The following is a 14,407-nucleotide window of genomic DNA, read 5'->3' on the forward strand; positions in this document are numbered from 1 at the left end:
TTCAAGTTGGAACTCCTGCAAACGTTAACCGTGTTATTTTACCTGCCAAACTGCCCATAACTGCAAGACAATTGTGCGATGCTTGGTTGAAAAAAGAATCAATATGTATGGGAGACATTTTGACAAATTGGAGTTAATACCATGGAGAGTCATCAAATGACAAATAATTTCGATCAACTTAATCATCAATCAATCAATCAGTAAGTTGGTCGAAAGTATTTGTCATTTGATGACTCTCCATGGTATTAACTCCAATTTGTCAAAAATGTCGAATGTGACTGTTTTGCAGTTATCGGCAGTAAATCTCTCATACATATTGATTCTTTTTTCAACCAAGCATCGCACAATTGTCTTGAAAGGATTTGTATACTTATATCCAGTATTCGTATCCTAGAATAGTGCAGAGCAACCTTGTCATAACTTGTCAGAAGAAGGATAATTTCAACAAGCTTTCAGTTTGAAGAGAGTAAGTGTCCAATTTGCCTTTTAAATAAAGCACCACACCAAATAACGGATTTGCATGTAACACTCAATGGCATAATCGGAACAAAAAATCCTAACGAAAAGTTTCCAATATAAAGCGGAAATCGCACACACTATACTACAATGTACTCAATGCTCGACTACACTTAACACATGACCATGAAGCCTTAAAAGTTTTCCAAAAAGAGATCGGAAATAACCTTATATTATTATTGTTTATCTAGGACGTAGGTAGTGCTTAAAAGAATCAATAGCTCCAAAACCATCTCATATAAGATAACCATTCCTATTTCCAAACTTTTCACCAATGCGATGGAATAGCTTTTGAAAATACTATCATGAAAATCCCATATTCACATTAATCAGTTTTTATATTTAAGGTTATGGCCTTCAGCAAAGATGGTTAGAAGGAAAAAGATAACCGAATCCCGTCTTTTCTAGGCGACATGAATAGCGCCGCTCTGGTGAGTCAAAAGCCAACTAATATGCAACGTTCTCCTAGTGGCTACCAGATGTTGAGGTGTTCGTTTATGACTTTCAGGCTTGAAACAAAGTACGCAGCTCAAACGGGGATGTTCGATTTTGCCAATCATCTCTAAATGGCATAAAATTTGAGAAAAAGAAGGAGGGTACCTGCATGTTAGAAGAAGACACGAAACAAAAAAAAAAAAACAAAACAGAGTAGAGCGAGTGGGCTACTACTCCATGTGCAGGACGAGTGGGTACCTGCATGTGAAAGAATGAAGAGAAAATGAAATTAATTTGAGAGTAGAGCGAGTGGGCTACTATTCCACGATCAAAACAGGACGAGTGGGTACCTGTATTCAAATGAAGAGTAGAGCGGGTGGGCTACTACTCTATGCTATATATAGGACGAGTGGGATCCTATGATAGTAGAAAGAAAAATGATAATATGAAAAAAAAAAAATGATAGCGTGTGGGCTACTAGTTACAGCTTTGGCATGGGATTAAAAGAAAATTAAATAAAACATAAGTTGAAGTGTGAGACAAGATAAGCATGGAGAATAATTGAAAACGAATTAATTTTTAAAAGAAACAATCAAGAAAACAATTACAGGTACAGTAAGGTATAGTCGATTGCAACCAATGTTTAAGAGTTGATTGAAGATTTAATATATCTTTAATTGAAATGTTGCAGTGGTCTATTTAGTGTTAATGGTTGATTGTTTGAATAATAACTTATTCATAAACCTAGCCGATTGAATAGAACTTTGACTAACATTTATAGTTTTTAGTTAGGTTTCATATAATTTAGTTACAGATATATTGCAAAATGATTGATGTTGATTGTGATTTGTTGAGAAAAACACATGAACTGGCCAGAAGAACCAAAATGTAGACACATTTGTTATGCTATTACGATAGAACATTTTTTTTTGCATAACGGATCGTTTTAACGTGTGACAAGCTCCATCCATGAACTTAATTGAAAACAGTGATTATTTTGAACTGGGAAAATGACAGTTGATTATTTTTTTTGAACAGTCTATTTTCTGCAGGGAAGTGATTAAAATAATTATTGTTGATCGCGGAAGGAAGAACATTAAAAAGTTTGGTTATATTGGAGCTGAGTTGTTTTTCTTGATTGGTCAGTCGTCATAATATGTTATCGGTTTGTTTGGAGTCTGACAAACTCCAACCATAAGATGCAATAAAAATCAGCGTTTGTTAGAAGCAAAACATACACTTTTTTCAAGTAGGACATCGATAAACAATTTTCTGATTTTGTTACTAAACTCAATATTTTTGGAGCTTGATGAACTCCGTGTATAAGAAACAATAAAAATTAAAGAATTTTATGAAACGCTGAAAATTTGAGAAATGATCAAAATCTGTGGATGTTTACAATGCAAGAACAGGACAATTTCGTTAGCTTAGGAAGTTATCTGAAATTTCCAGGTGGATCTTTTGAAGCCTGATAAGCTTGATATATGAGAAATAATTGAGATCAGTGAACATTGTGAGAGGAAGAACAAAATAAGTCAAGAATTGAGGTCAATTCCATTAATTTGCGAAGCCTATTGAATTCTTCTGATTTACTCGAAGGGTCTTTTTTTGACGCCTGGGAAGCTGAAGATTGATTAATCTAACGATAGTTTGAAGTTGCGAAACAAACCAATTTATTTCAAGTTGGTATTCAATATCAATCCACATGAAGTGATCAAGATTGGATAATGAGAAATGATCAATATCGACGAATGTTTATAGTCATTTTGTTTCTGGTTTGCGTATTCGACGGATCTTTTATATCTGAATCAAGTTCAATTTATGAAAAGTGATCAAACCAACAATTGGGTTTTCGTAAGGACGAACATTTTAATGAAAATCAGCGATAGTTTAGACGAAAAACATACAAATTTCTTTTGTTTAGGAAGTTGATTGAAAATTTTCTGGTTTGTTACTTGATGGACCTTTTGTATCCTGGAAAGCTTCATCATTAAAAAAGTGACAATAATCAGCATATTTTATGAGAAGAATTAATTTGAGAGATAATCAAAATCAGTTCATGTTTTCAGTGCAGAAACCCGACAAAAATCCATTTTACGAGATGTTCAAGAAAAACTCACATTTTATGAATGGAGTTTTGACTGGAGGCGGTGTCGTAACGCGTGGAAATAACAGCAAAATCAACACGGTTATTGTTTCGTAAAATGGATTAGGTATTTCGTTAGGAGCTAAATTGGAATTTTCTGGATCGTCATCCGACGGATATTTTCAAGCCTGATAAGCTTCACCCATGTAAAGTGACGAAACAACGAATGTTATGAGAAAAAGAACATGTAAATTTGAAAAGTGATCAATATCAGTGAGTGTTTGCAAGGAAGAACAGGTAAATTACGTGGGTTTGGGAAGGATACTGTTTTTTTTTTGGTTCTGTTGCTCGATGGACCTCTTAAAGCCTGGCAAGTTATCAAACCAGCGATTGTTAAGGATGATGAACTTACAAATTTTAAATTTGCTCACAGTCAGCAATAGTATATGAAAAAAAATATGTAAATGTCTTTGTTAAGGAAGATGATTGTAAATTGATTGGGGCGTTGTTACCTTACGGATCTTTTGAAGCCTGATAAGCTACATCCAAGCATGAGTGAATAAATCAGCGATTGTTTTGAGATTAGGATCTTACAATGATCAGAACAAACAATAGATTTAAAATAAGGAATCGCAAAAAAATCTCTTAAGGATGATAAAAGTTAGTGAATGTTTTGAATGAAAAAACAGGACAATTTGATTAGTGTACACACTAAATTTATTTCGCCGAGGCCGGCAAAAATAATCGCCGAGAACTCAACAGCTGAGATCTCGGCAAAAATTTCGGTAAAAGTTCAAAGTACCGATTGAACTGCAAAATGTTAAATCAACCCAGCTGTCAAAATTTGACGAAAATATCGGCAATCATTTACTGAAAATCTCGGCACACAACTACCGAAATTCGGTAAATGGTCATTTTTTTTCGATTGGAAGAAGAATAAGAAGAAGAAAAAACCGCACATAAACTTCAATGATCATAACAAATTTATTAAAATTATATACCTATATAATTGTGTTATAAAATACCACCTCAGAAAACATCTAAATTTTCACAAAATTGATGAAATTTAGTGTTTTTCTATTTGAAGCAATTGATAGCAGCACAACCACTTTCGCTGCACTTCCATTGTTCCAAGTAGTTCCCGGGGAATATTCCTAAAAGTGTAAAAAAATAGCATTAATTGAGCTGACTCGTCTGAATGAATCATTTATAGGCACAAATGTACGCTATAATACAATAAGTTATGTGAATACTTACATATAGGCACTCTCCCTTTTTCCACGATCGTTCCAAAACATTTCGAGCACATGTCGGTTTCTGCCTGATTTTTCGGTGTTGACAGATGCACTTTGCCGAAATTCAGTAAAAATATTTGTTTGCTGATTGTTTTGGTAAAATAGATTACCGAGTCTCAGTTTTTTATGAAAACTACCGATTTTCGTCAATTTGCATCTGTCAATATCGCTCATCTGTCAAAATTGAACGAGATTTCGGTAAAAATATGTTTTACCGGCTGAATTCGGCATTTAAGTTTACCGAAATGAAATTCTACGATTAAGTGTGTAGGAAATTCTCTGAAGTTTTATGTTTATTTTTACTCGATGAATCATTTAGAGCCTGGTAAGCTCCATCGATGAGATGTGACAAAATAAATTAAAGAATATTATGTAAGGAAGAACAAAACCAGTCAATATTATGTGAAGAAAAACATGTAAATTTGAAAAGTGATCATTACACTGCGGAACACGATTTTGTCTCAAGCACCAAAACACCGCTATTTACTTAATTAAGGGTTGCTGAATCCATTGTCATTTGCAGAAATGTCTTAGCACGTCTAGTTTTTGAGATATTGGGTGTCGAAAATGCTAAATTTGGCTATTTCAATCAACTTGCATGCAAGTTTTCCAGCTTGTATAGCAATTTATTTGCTTAATTTGCCTCAGAACTCAAACTTCATGTGTACAACAATACTTATCAACAAAGTTTAAAATAATTCCGATGCTCAAAAGTTATTTTTTGTTGGTTTAGAAAAGTATTGTATTTTGCCATATAAGAGAAACGACGAATTTTGTATGGAGACTACAAGCTTGTTGAAAAAATCGATTATACCTAAATTTAATTGTGCAATTTCAATCAAACTACATCTGAAATGAAAGTTTAAGTTCTGTTTTGCATGCTTGGTAGATTAGATCATAATATTTTTTGATAAATCATTGTTTAAATTTTATGTAAACATCAATGAAACTAGTATTTTATACAACTTTGGCGACCTGTAGCTAAAAATTGTGACGTGCTGGAACATTTCTAAAACCGGCATCAGATTCAGCAACCCCAAATCTACTAGAGACACATAATTTGATTCTTGAGACACGCAAAAATGTCATTTTTGTTACGCTGTGTTATGGAAAAGAAATACGTGAAACGTCATTTTGTTTCGGAAGTTTTTTGGTTTTGCTACTTGATGGATCTGTTTGATGCCTTGCAAGCTCAATCCATAAGAAGTGATCAAAAACAATAAAGGCAGGTTCGTGATTTCCGTTGAATTTCTGTAGCATAAATGTAGCATTGTAGCATTGTAATTGTAGCATAATTGAAGCACTCAATTGCAGTACTAGAACAGGTGGGATCGGTGCGAATCTATAGATAACATTTGAGAACTAATTGAAAACAAGCTGTGATTGTTTTTAGGGTAGACAATATGTTAATATGGGAAGTGATCCAAATCAGCGAATGTTTTGAGTGATAGAACAAGACAACTTCTTTGATTTGATAATTTTACTGTTTCATTTGATTTTGTTACTCGACCAATCTTTTGGATTCCAAATCAGCTATTAGTTTTCGGAAGAAAGAACATAAATATTGTAAGTTTATAGACTAAAAATAAACAAATGAAATGTGCAATAGATTTTTCTTGAGAAGGATCGATTTAAGTAAAATGATTAGTAAGATTCATTTACATATGCAAAAAAATCCATAATTGTTGGTTAGTTATGTATAAATTCGTAATTTCATGAAATTATATCAGCTCTATGAGCTCAGTGAAAACTGTGTAAGGGAGAACAAAATAAATAAACATTATGTAAAGAAGAAAATGTAAATTTTAGTATTGGAAGGAGGTTCGTGCAAACTTCGTTTGTTTCGAAGGTTTTGTTACTTGGTGAATTTTCGGAGCTCCAACCATAAGAAGCAATCAAAACCAGTGATTGTTTTGAGATAAATAACATGTAAATTTGAGGAATGATCGAAATTACCAAATGTGTTGTGTGTTAGAACATGATAATTTTTCAATTTGTTTTAAGATGACAAGTTGTTATTCAAATCAATTATTGTTATCCGGAAGAAAAAAACATATGTTTTGCAAGTTCAAAAACAAGATTAAAAGAAAAGTTCCTTATTTTTTGTATATTGAAGCATTCTGGAGACTGCTTATCTAGATTTAAGGGAAATATGGTCCTAAAACCCTGTCTCAATTTTAATACCAAACGCTTAAGGCAAATAACACATATTTACAGAATTTTTTAATGTTTTCGTTTGTTTAAGTCCAAAAAACATTTTTTTAAGTTTTTTTTTTCAGATTTTGTCACATTCCTTGGCTTAAACTCAAAATTTGGGTTATTTTGTTTTCCGTGTCTCTTCCGATATATCAAATAGGAACAACCCCAGTGTTAAAACTAAAACCCATGTGGCATTTTTGTCGACAAAGTGACCGTCAAACATGATCAAAAGTGTGAAGGTTCATATTTGACACTATTTTTAAAATTAAAGTTTAAATATGTTATAGTCGTTCTTTGAACTGAAAAAAAAACTTAAGTAGTTGAAAGAACATGCTCTTTCGTATTATTAAATAAAAACAAGAATTCATTAAAAATTTTTAGACCCAATTATCAGCAAGGTCTTTAAAATATCCAAGAATCGGTATTGTTCATTAATGAATGTTTGCCCTTTACTGGCATAAACCAGATTTGCTGGTATGTCTGAAACATAGTCTTTGGAAACTTGCAATCAGAAGACACAGTGTGTTTGTTTGACAAATTGAGACATGAATTTGCGAAAAAAAATATTTTGCGATAATTGTTGTTTATCTCTTTCGGGACAGACGATTTTTCACCTATATGATCTTTTTTTTTTCTTGCAAGGAGGTAATGCTACAAAATGAATTGTACTTTTTATGTTCATCTGAAACAGAGCCAGAACGAGCCATTTCAAAAAAGTATGTCCAGCACAACTGTGCTGCATCGTCCCGAAAGGGACTGACTTGGTTCGTAAATTAGTTTGTAGTTGGTAAATTCGTCATTCAATGAGTTCGTGGGATATTTTCAGGTTTTGCTGCTCAATATTTGCGTATTGCTCAACTTTTAGTATGGAACAAAAATAACAAACTTCTCAGAATATACTAACTTTGTTGAGAAGGAAGTTAGTTGATAAACTCACGAATGTTTTTTGCTTGTTTTTTTGCGTTTTGTTGAACTTTAGAAAAGAAATTTAAGACGGTCATCAACATTTTACTGTTTGTTCTGATTTGTTGATACAATTTGAAACACTCTAAAATTAAATATTTATTTATACATCAATGGACGCCAAACATTTGTTCACGCATAGCTTTAGAGCGGTTTATCAGATTTGTACTGGATCTATTTCGTATAGTTTGATTTCACGTAAAGAAGGTTAATGAGATTAAAACATGATACATTTTAGGGAAGTTTGGTTTCCACCGTCATGATAACATCATGGCCGAAGTTTGCCTTGTGACAGCAAGTATGTTATAAATAGTTAAAATAGATTTTGTAACAAACTGTTAGGCACAAAACAAATTTTGCAGCCAAAATTAAATTATGTATATGATTGAAAATTATCTTCGCTAAAATATATTTGATGGAGTTATGAGAGTTACCTAGTATTAAAGAGAATTGGGTTAAAAAAATAAGTAATTTTTAAGTTCAACTTCAAAGAAGATAACATGTTTATATAATAATTAAGGCTGGCTCAAATGATTAAATAACTCATATTAAACCTCTCTGTTTGTTGATGTCCAAATAACTTACGACGCTATTTGCACCGATATGAAGTCCACTTTTTATACGTTTTTAACATAATTTCTTTTAGTGTAGGAAAAGCACAGTAATCATAGATGTATAGAGTGGTCAAGTTAGGAATGATATTATGATTCCGGTAGAAATCATGACAAAACATTTTTTAAATCACTTGTTTTTCGGTCCACGAATCATAAAAATGAAGCGCCATGCTAAAATCCGGTTTCAAAATACGGCGAGATGAATAACGTCACGAGTGAGTTGTGCGCTGTTCGATTTGGTGGCGATGCGATAATACAAAAGAGAGCACTTATATATTGTGTGCAGGACTCCAAGGAGATTTATTCATTCAGAAGTTAAACATAAAATTCAAGTGGGGCTTGTAAAGTTCGATGTTAATTAAGAATAGGTAGTAAACATAGTATAAGAAGTTTGTTGTAGGAGAACAGAGTGGAAAATTTAATAAACAAATAACTGTGGTCTTTCAATATGTTTTCAAACCATGCATGTTTGCATAACAGTATACATTTTATTAATAAATAATTTTGGGTTTCATGAGTAGAGGAGAAGGCGAATGTAGTATAATGGACGAAGTATATCAGATGAGTTGAATAAAATTTAATATAACAACAAAATTATTTAGCTATTTTTTCAGTGTGTTCTATCCTCGCACAGATTTATCGAGAGCCGATCGTGATCCCAGGTTGTGGAAACGCCAGTGCGCATCGTACCTTCGTGCTGTGCGTACACGAATTCTCTCTGCTCTTGGAAGTTTTCTTAAAAACTACCTAAAGCAATAAAACAGTACTTTTCAGTGCTACACAAACAGTACTTTTCAGTGCTAAAATTAAAAACGGTACTTTTCAGTGCTACTTAAACAGTACTTTTCAGTACTATTTTTTCTACTATTGATCCCTTTACGATCCTTGTTTGGACCCGTGCCTTCGATTTTTCGTTGGACCCGTTGGCGAAAGCTAGCGGTGGTAATCCTTCTTGGACACCGTCTTGGGAAAAAACCTTTCGAAGGTCGCGTCTTCTTTCGTTTATTAATTAAACATGGTATCAACAACTAACAAAAGGAAGGGTGAATCTCTGAATTCACTACTTCCTTCCAAAAAAGTGGGTTTTAAAACTGTCACTACACGTGGCAAGAATGGAAGAAAGGACGCTTCCCCGGAATGCGAAGTTTCTTCCAAGGGTGAAATGAATAATTGTATCGAAATGAGCAATCAGTTCGATGCTCTAGACAAATTTTCCGAACACCAAATCGAAGCAGCCTCTAGCCCAGGCTCTTTGATTCAAGTGAGGAAGCAAAGAGTGCCGCCTATCGTGGTCAGTTGTTCCGAATTTGGGGGATTTAGGCAGGAGATCTTGAACTCCATTAGGGGAATCAAGGTTTCCTTCCAAATCGCAAAGAAAGGAGACTGTCGCGTTTTGCCGGAAACTCTTAAAGATCGCGAACTTCTTCTCAGATATCTTGAAGAGAAGAAGCACAAATTTTTTACTTATGACGACAAAACTGAACGTTTGTTCAAAGTCGTTTTGAAAGGTCTCTCAAGTGACTATAAGTCACCTGAAGAGATCAAAAATGGAATAAATGATTTACTTGGATTTTCACCAGTCCAAGTAATCATTATGAAAAAGAGAACCCAATCTGGCATTGTTCGGAAAGGGCTTTCTCAAGAATATTATTTAGTTCACTTTAACAAAAAAGAATTAAATAATATTAAAGCTTTAGAAAAAGCTAAACTTATGTTCGATGTCCGTGTGACGTGGGAACATTTCCAGAAACCTGGAGGAAATTACCAGAACCCCACTCAGTGCCGTCGGTGCCAAAAGTGGGGTCATGGTACAAAAAATTGTCGCATGGATGCTAAATGCATGATTTGCGGAGGTTCTTCTCACGCTAAGGACGACTGTCCTGTGAAAGAAGATACCAGAAAATTTCAATGCGCCGATTGCAAGGGCCCTCACAAAGCTAACTTTTGGGAATGCATTTCACGCAAAAGAGTCGTTGAGGCTCGTGCCAAGCAGATGAAGGATAATATCCGTTACGATAACGGTCGTTTCCGGAATTTGCCTGGTAGAGTATCGAACAATGCTCATTTTTCAGTTAACGATCGCTTGATTAGGAATCATACCCACCAGGAAGATCATAATCATGCTCATTCACAAACAAATTTTAATCCGTCGGGTAGCCGTTCGAATCTTTCAATTTCGAATGTATCTACCCACGGTAAATCCTTTGCCGATATCGTAGCAGGTAATTTGAACTCTTCCCCTGTTCGTTCCATGAGTACCCATTCTACTTGTTTCAAATCAAATGGAAAAAAACCCTACCGCCACAGGTAACTCCTACCCCGCTTCTTCGTCTACCGAAAATTCCAATGGGAAATCATCAGATGATATGTCTGCCTCTGATTTTAATTTTCTAACTGAACAATTGAATCTAATGATTGATGCAATGTTCAAAGCCACCACTATGACTGAAGCAGTCCAAGTAGGTGTAAAATTTACAAATAAAATTGTTATTGGATTACGTTTTTCTAATGGATCCAAATAATAATTTAAATATTTTAAATTGGAATGCTCGTTCTCTGAATGGTAAAGAGGACGAGCTGTTTAATTTTCTTACAGCTAATAAAGTGCATATAGCAGTTATTACCGAAACTCATTTAAAACCTGGATCCAAATTTAAAAAAGATCCTAACTTTTTTGTTTATCGTAATGATCGACTTGATGGGGCATGTGGGGGAGTTGCAATCATCATTCATAGGCGTATAAAACATCAACTGTTTTCGTCATTTGAAACTAAAGTTTTTGAAACTTTAGGTGTTTCTGTTGAAACACAGTTTGGTAAATATACTTTCATAGCTGCCTATTTGCCTTTTCAATGCTCTGGACAGCAAGTTAATTGGCTTCAAACTGACTTGCGAAAATTGACTCGCAATAAGTCAAAATTTTTTGTCATTGGTGACTTTAATGCCAAACATCGGTCATGGAATAATTCTCAAAGTAATTCCAACGGCAGAATTTTATTTGATGAGTGCTCTTCAGGATATTTCTCAATTCAATACCCTGATAGCCCTACATGTTTTTCCTCTTCTAGAAATCCATCTACGATTGACTTGGTCTTAACCGACTCTAGTCATCTTTGTAGCCAATTAGTTACTCATGCTGATTTTGATTCTGATCATGTCCCTGTTACATTTCAAATATCGCATGAAGCGATTCTCAATCCTATCAGCTCCACTTTCAATTATTTACGAGCCGACTGGAATATATATGAAACGTATGTTGACTCTAATCTTGATGTTAACATTTCTTTAGAAACTAAAATTGATATTGACAATGCTCTTGAAACTTTAACAAATTCCATTGTTGAAGCCAGGAACATTGCAATTCCAAAATGTGAAGTAAAATTTGAATCCGTGATTATAGACGATGATCTTAAACTCTTGATCCGTCTTAAAAACGTGAGGAGAAGGCAATTTCAACGCACTCGTGATCCTGCTATGAAAATTATATGGCAGGATTTGCAGAAAGAAATCAAGAAACGTTTTGCAGATTTAAGAAACAAAAATTTTGAAAATAAAATTTCTCAATTGGACCCCGGCTCTAAGCCCTTTTGGAAATTATCTAAAATCTTGAAAAAACCTCAGAAGCCTATACCGGCATTGAAAGAGGAAAACAAATTATTACTAACTAATTGCGAAAAAGCTCAAAAACTTGCTATGCAGTTTGAAAGTGCTCACAATTTTAATTTAGGACTTACTAGTCCAATTGAAAATGAAGTTACTCAGGAGTTCGAAAATATTCTCAATCAAGAGAACGTTTTCGAAAATGCCTGGGAGACTGATTTGGAAGAAGTGAGAACTATTATTAAAAAATTCAAAAATATGAAAGCTCCTGGCGATGATGGAATTTTCTACATCCTCATCAAGAAACTTCCAGAAAGTAGCTTATCATTTTTAGTTGATATATTTAACAAATGTTTTCAATTAGCATATTTTCCTGACAAATGGAAAAATGCTAAGGTTGTTCCAATTTTAAAACCAGACAAAAATCCTGCAGAAGCTTCTAGCTATCGTCCAATCAGTTTGCTTTCCTCCATCAGTAAACTTTTTGAAAAGGTTATTTTGAACAGAATGATGGCCCACATCAACGAAAATTCAATTTTTGCCAATGAACAGTTCGGATTCCGCCATGGACATTCGACCACTCATCAACTTTTACGTGTAACAAATTTGATCCGTTCCAACAAATCTGAAGGCTACTCTACTGGTCTTGCTCTTCTAGACATAGAAAAAGCATTCGACAGTGTTTGGCATGAAGGTTTGATTGTAAAATTAAAAAAATTTAATTTTCCAACATACATTGTTAGAATAATTCAAAGTTATCTGTCAAATCGTACACTTCAGGTTAATTATCAGAACTCCAGATCTGAAAGACTTCCTGTAAGAGCTGGTGTTCCCCAAGGCAGCATCTTGGGACCAATATTATACAATATTTTCACATCTGACTTACCTGAGTTACCTCAGGGATGTCAAAAATCTTTGTTTGCGGATGACACAGGCCTCTCCGCCAAAGGACGAAGCCTGCGTGTCATCTGTAGTCGATTGCAAAAAAGTTTGGATATTTTTTCTTCATACTTGCAAAAATGGAAGATTTCTCCTAATGCTTCCAAAACTCAACTAATAATATTCCCACATAAACCAAAAGCTCTTTTTTTGAAACCTTCAAGTAGACATGTTGTCACGATGAGAGGGGTTCCAATAAATTGGTCAGATGAAGTTAAGTATCTAGGACTCATGCTAGATAAGAATTTAACTTTCAAAAATCACATTGAGGGCATTCAAGCCAAATGTAACAAATATGTAAAATGTCTCTATCCCCTTATTAATAGAAAATCAAAACTTTGTCTTAAGAACAAGCTTTTGATATTCAAACAAATTTTCAGGCCAGCCATGTTGTATGCTGTACCAATATGGACTAGCTGTTGTAATACCAGGAAGAAAGCTCTGCAGAGAATTCAAAATAAAATTTTGAAAATGATTCTGAGGCTTCCTCCCTGGTATAGTACCAATGAGTTACATAGGATATCCAATGTTGAAACATTGGAACAAATGTCAAATAAAATAATCAATAATTTCAGGCAAAAATCGTTACAATCTTCTATTGCCACGATTAATGCGTTATATGATTAGGTTAAGTTAGGTAAAGTATATTAAAAACTTTTTTTTTCTCTTATAAGCAGGTGAAATCAACTCACCTGTAAAAAATCTGAACTGCTACGGCAAATGAAATGTAATTTGTTGTCAACAAAATGTTAATAAAATCTTAGATTTGTTATACCAAATAAGGATGATAGTGTTGTCTAAAAACACAGAACACCTTAAGAAATAATGAATGTAATGTTTGGAATGATACTAATAAAGAAATTAAAAAAAAAAAAAAAAAAAAAAAAAGGTTGTGGAAACGGGCGAGACACGAAGATGTTCGTCTCCTTTCGGGAAGCGGGCTCGCGCTGAGCCGGGATGATGGAATCGATGGAATGATGGCTACGAATAGGAGAGAGAGAGAGAGAGATGAAGCATGAAGATGAAAAAGAGATGGGAAGCGGTTTTTCAGACGGGATGGACTTGGGGAGTTCGACGAAGAGAACTGCGTTGAAGCGGATCAGTTTATTGGCGATTTTCTGCGCGAATTGTTGTGCGTACTTTGCGGTGTGATTTAAAAAAAACGTAACGCGATTTGTTGTGCAACTAAATTAATACTTATAATAAATGTCTGTGTGTTTAAAACAGTGATTAAAATAAGAATTTTATTAATTTTGTGATTTCGAACGGTTTGTTTGTGCAATGGAATAAAAGAAAATATAATACTCAGTGATTTTATCTCGACAATGTTGTGCTCCCTTGTGAATACGACATAGGGTATTTTATGATAAGCTAGGGAGAAAACAATATTGCGCGACATATTTTGAGTGAATAAATTATTTGATCCCAATTCGGATCCACTACCGGCACCGATTCCAGGGAAATGGCCATATCTTGGTTGTTTCTGGACCGATCCTAATACTTGGCGCACCAATCGCTTCAGAATTTGATCTTTTGTCTTCATGTGTAGTAAAATTTTGATTTTTTAGCCGAGACCTTTGCTAAAAACACGACATAATTTTACTGTATAAGACATGCTTCCGGAAATCCGGATTATCACCGGTATCCGGTGGTCATAGTTCATCTCCGTGGATGCACCTCAAAACTAGATCAGTTGACCCGTCCATTACTTCTTAAAGAATTGAAATCGGTCATTTTTTGTCAAAGTTACAGCATTCCAA

General features: G+C 34.3%; 1 protein-coding gene and 1 long non-coding RNA gene across 2 annotated transcripts in view; one reads left to right on the top strand and one right to left on the bottom strand.

Annotated features, from left to right (window-relative positions):
• Positions 1 to 14,407, bottom strand: part of LOC5573036 — a 167,943-nt gene that overhangs the window by 14,802 nt on the left and 138,734 nt on the right. The gene's annotated exons all lie outside the window — the stretch shown is intronic.
• LOC110674243 lies at positions 8,720 to 13,906 on the top strand. The gene is made up of 2 exons (XR_002498769.1): positions 8,720 to 8,770; positions 13,537 to 13,906. It is a non-coding gene; the product is annotated as an uncharacterized LOC110674243 (long non-coding RNA).

The sequence above is a fragment of the Aedes aegypti genome, chromosome 1, assembly GCF_002204515.2.
Source record: "Aedes aegypti strain LVP_AGWG chromosome 1, AaegL5.0 Primary Assembly, whole genome shotgun sequence".
In the NCBI taxonomy this organism is placed as follows: Eukaryota; Metazoa; Arthropoda; class Insecta; order Diptera; family Culicidae; genus Aedes; species Aedes aegypti.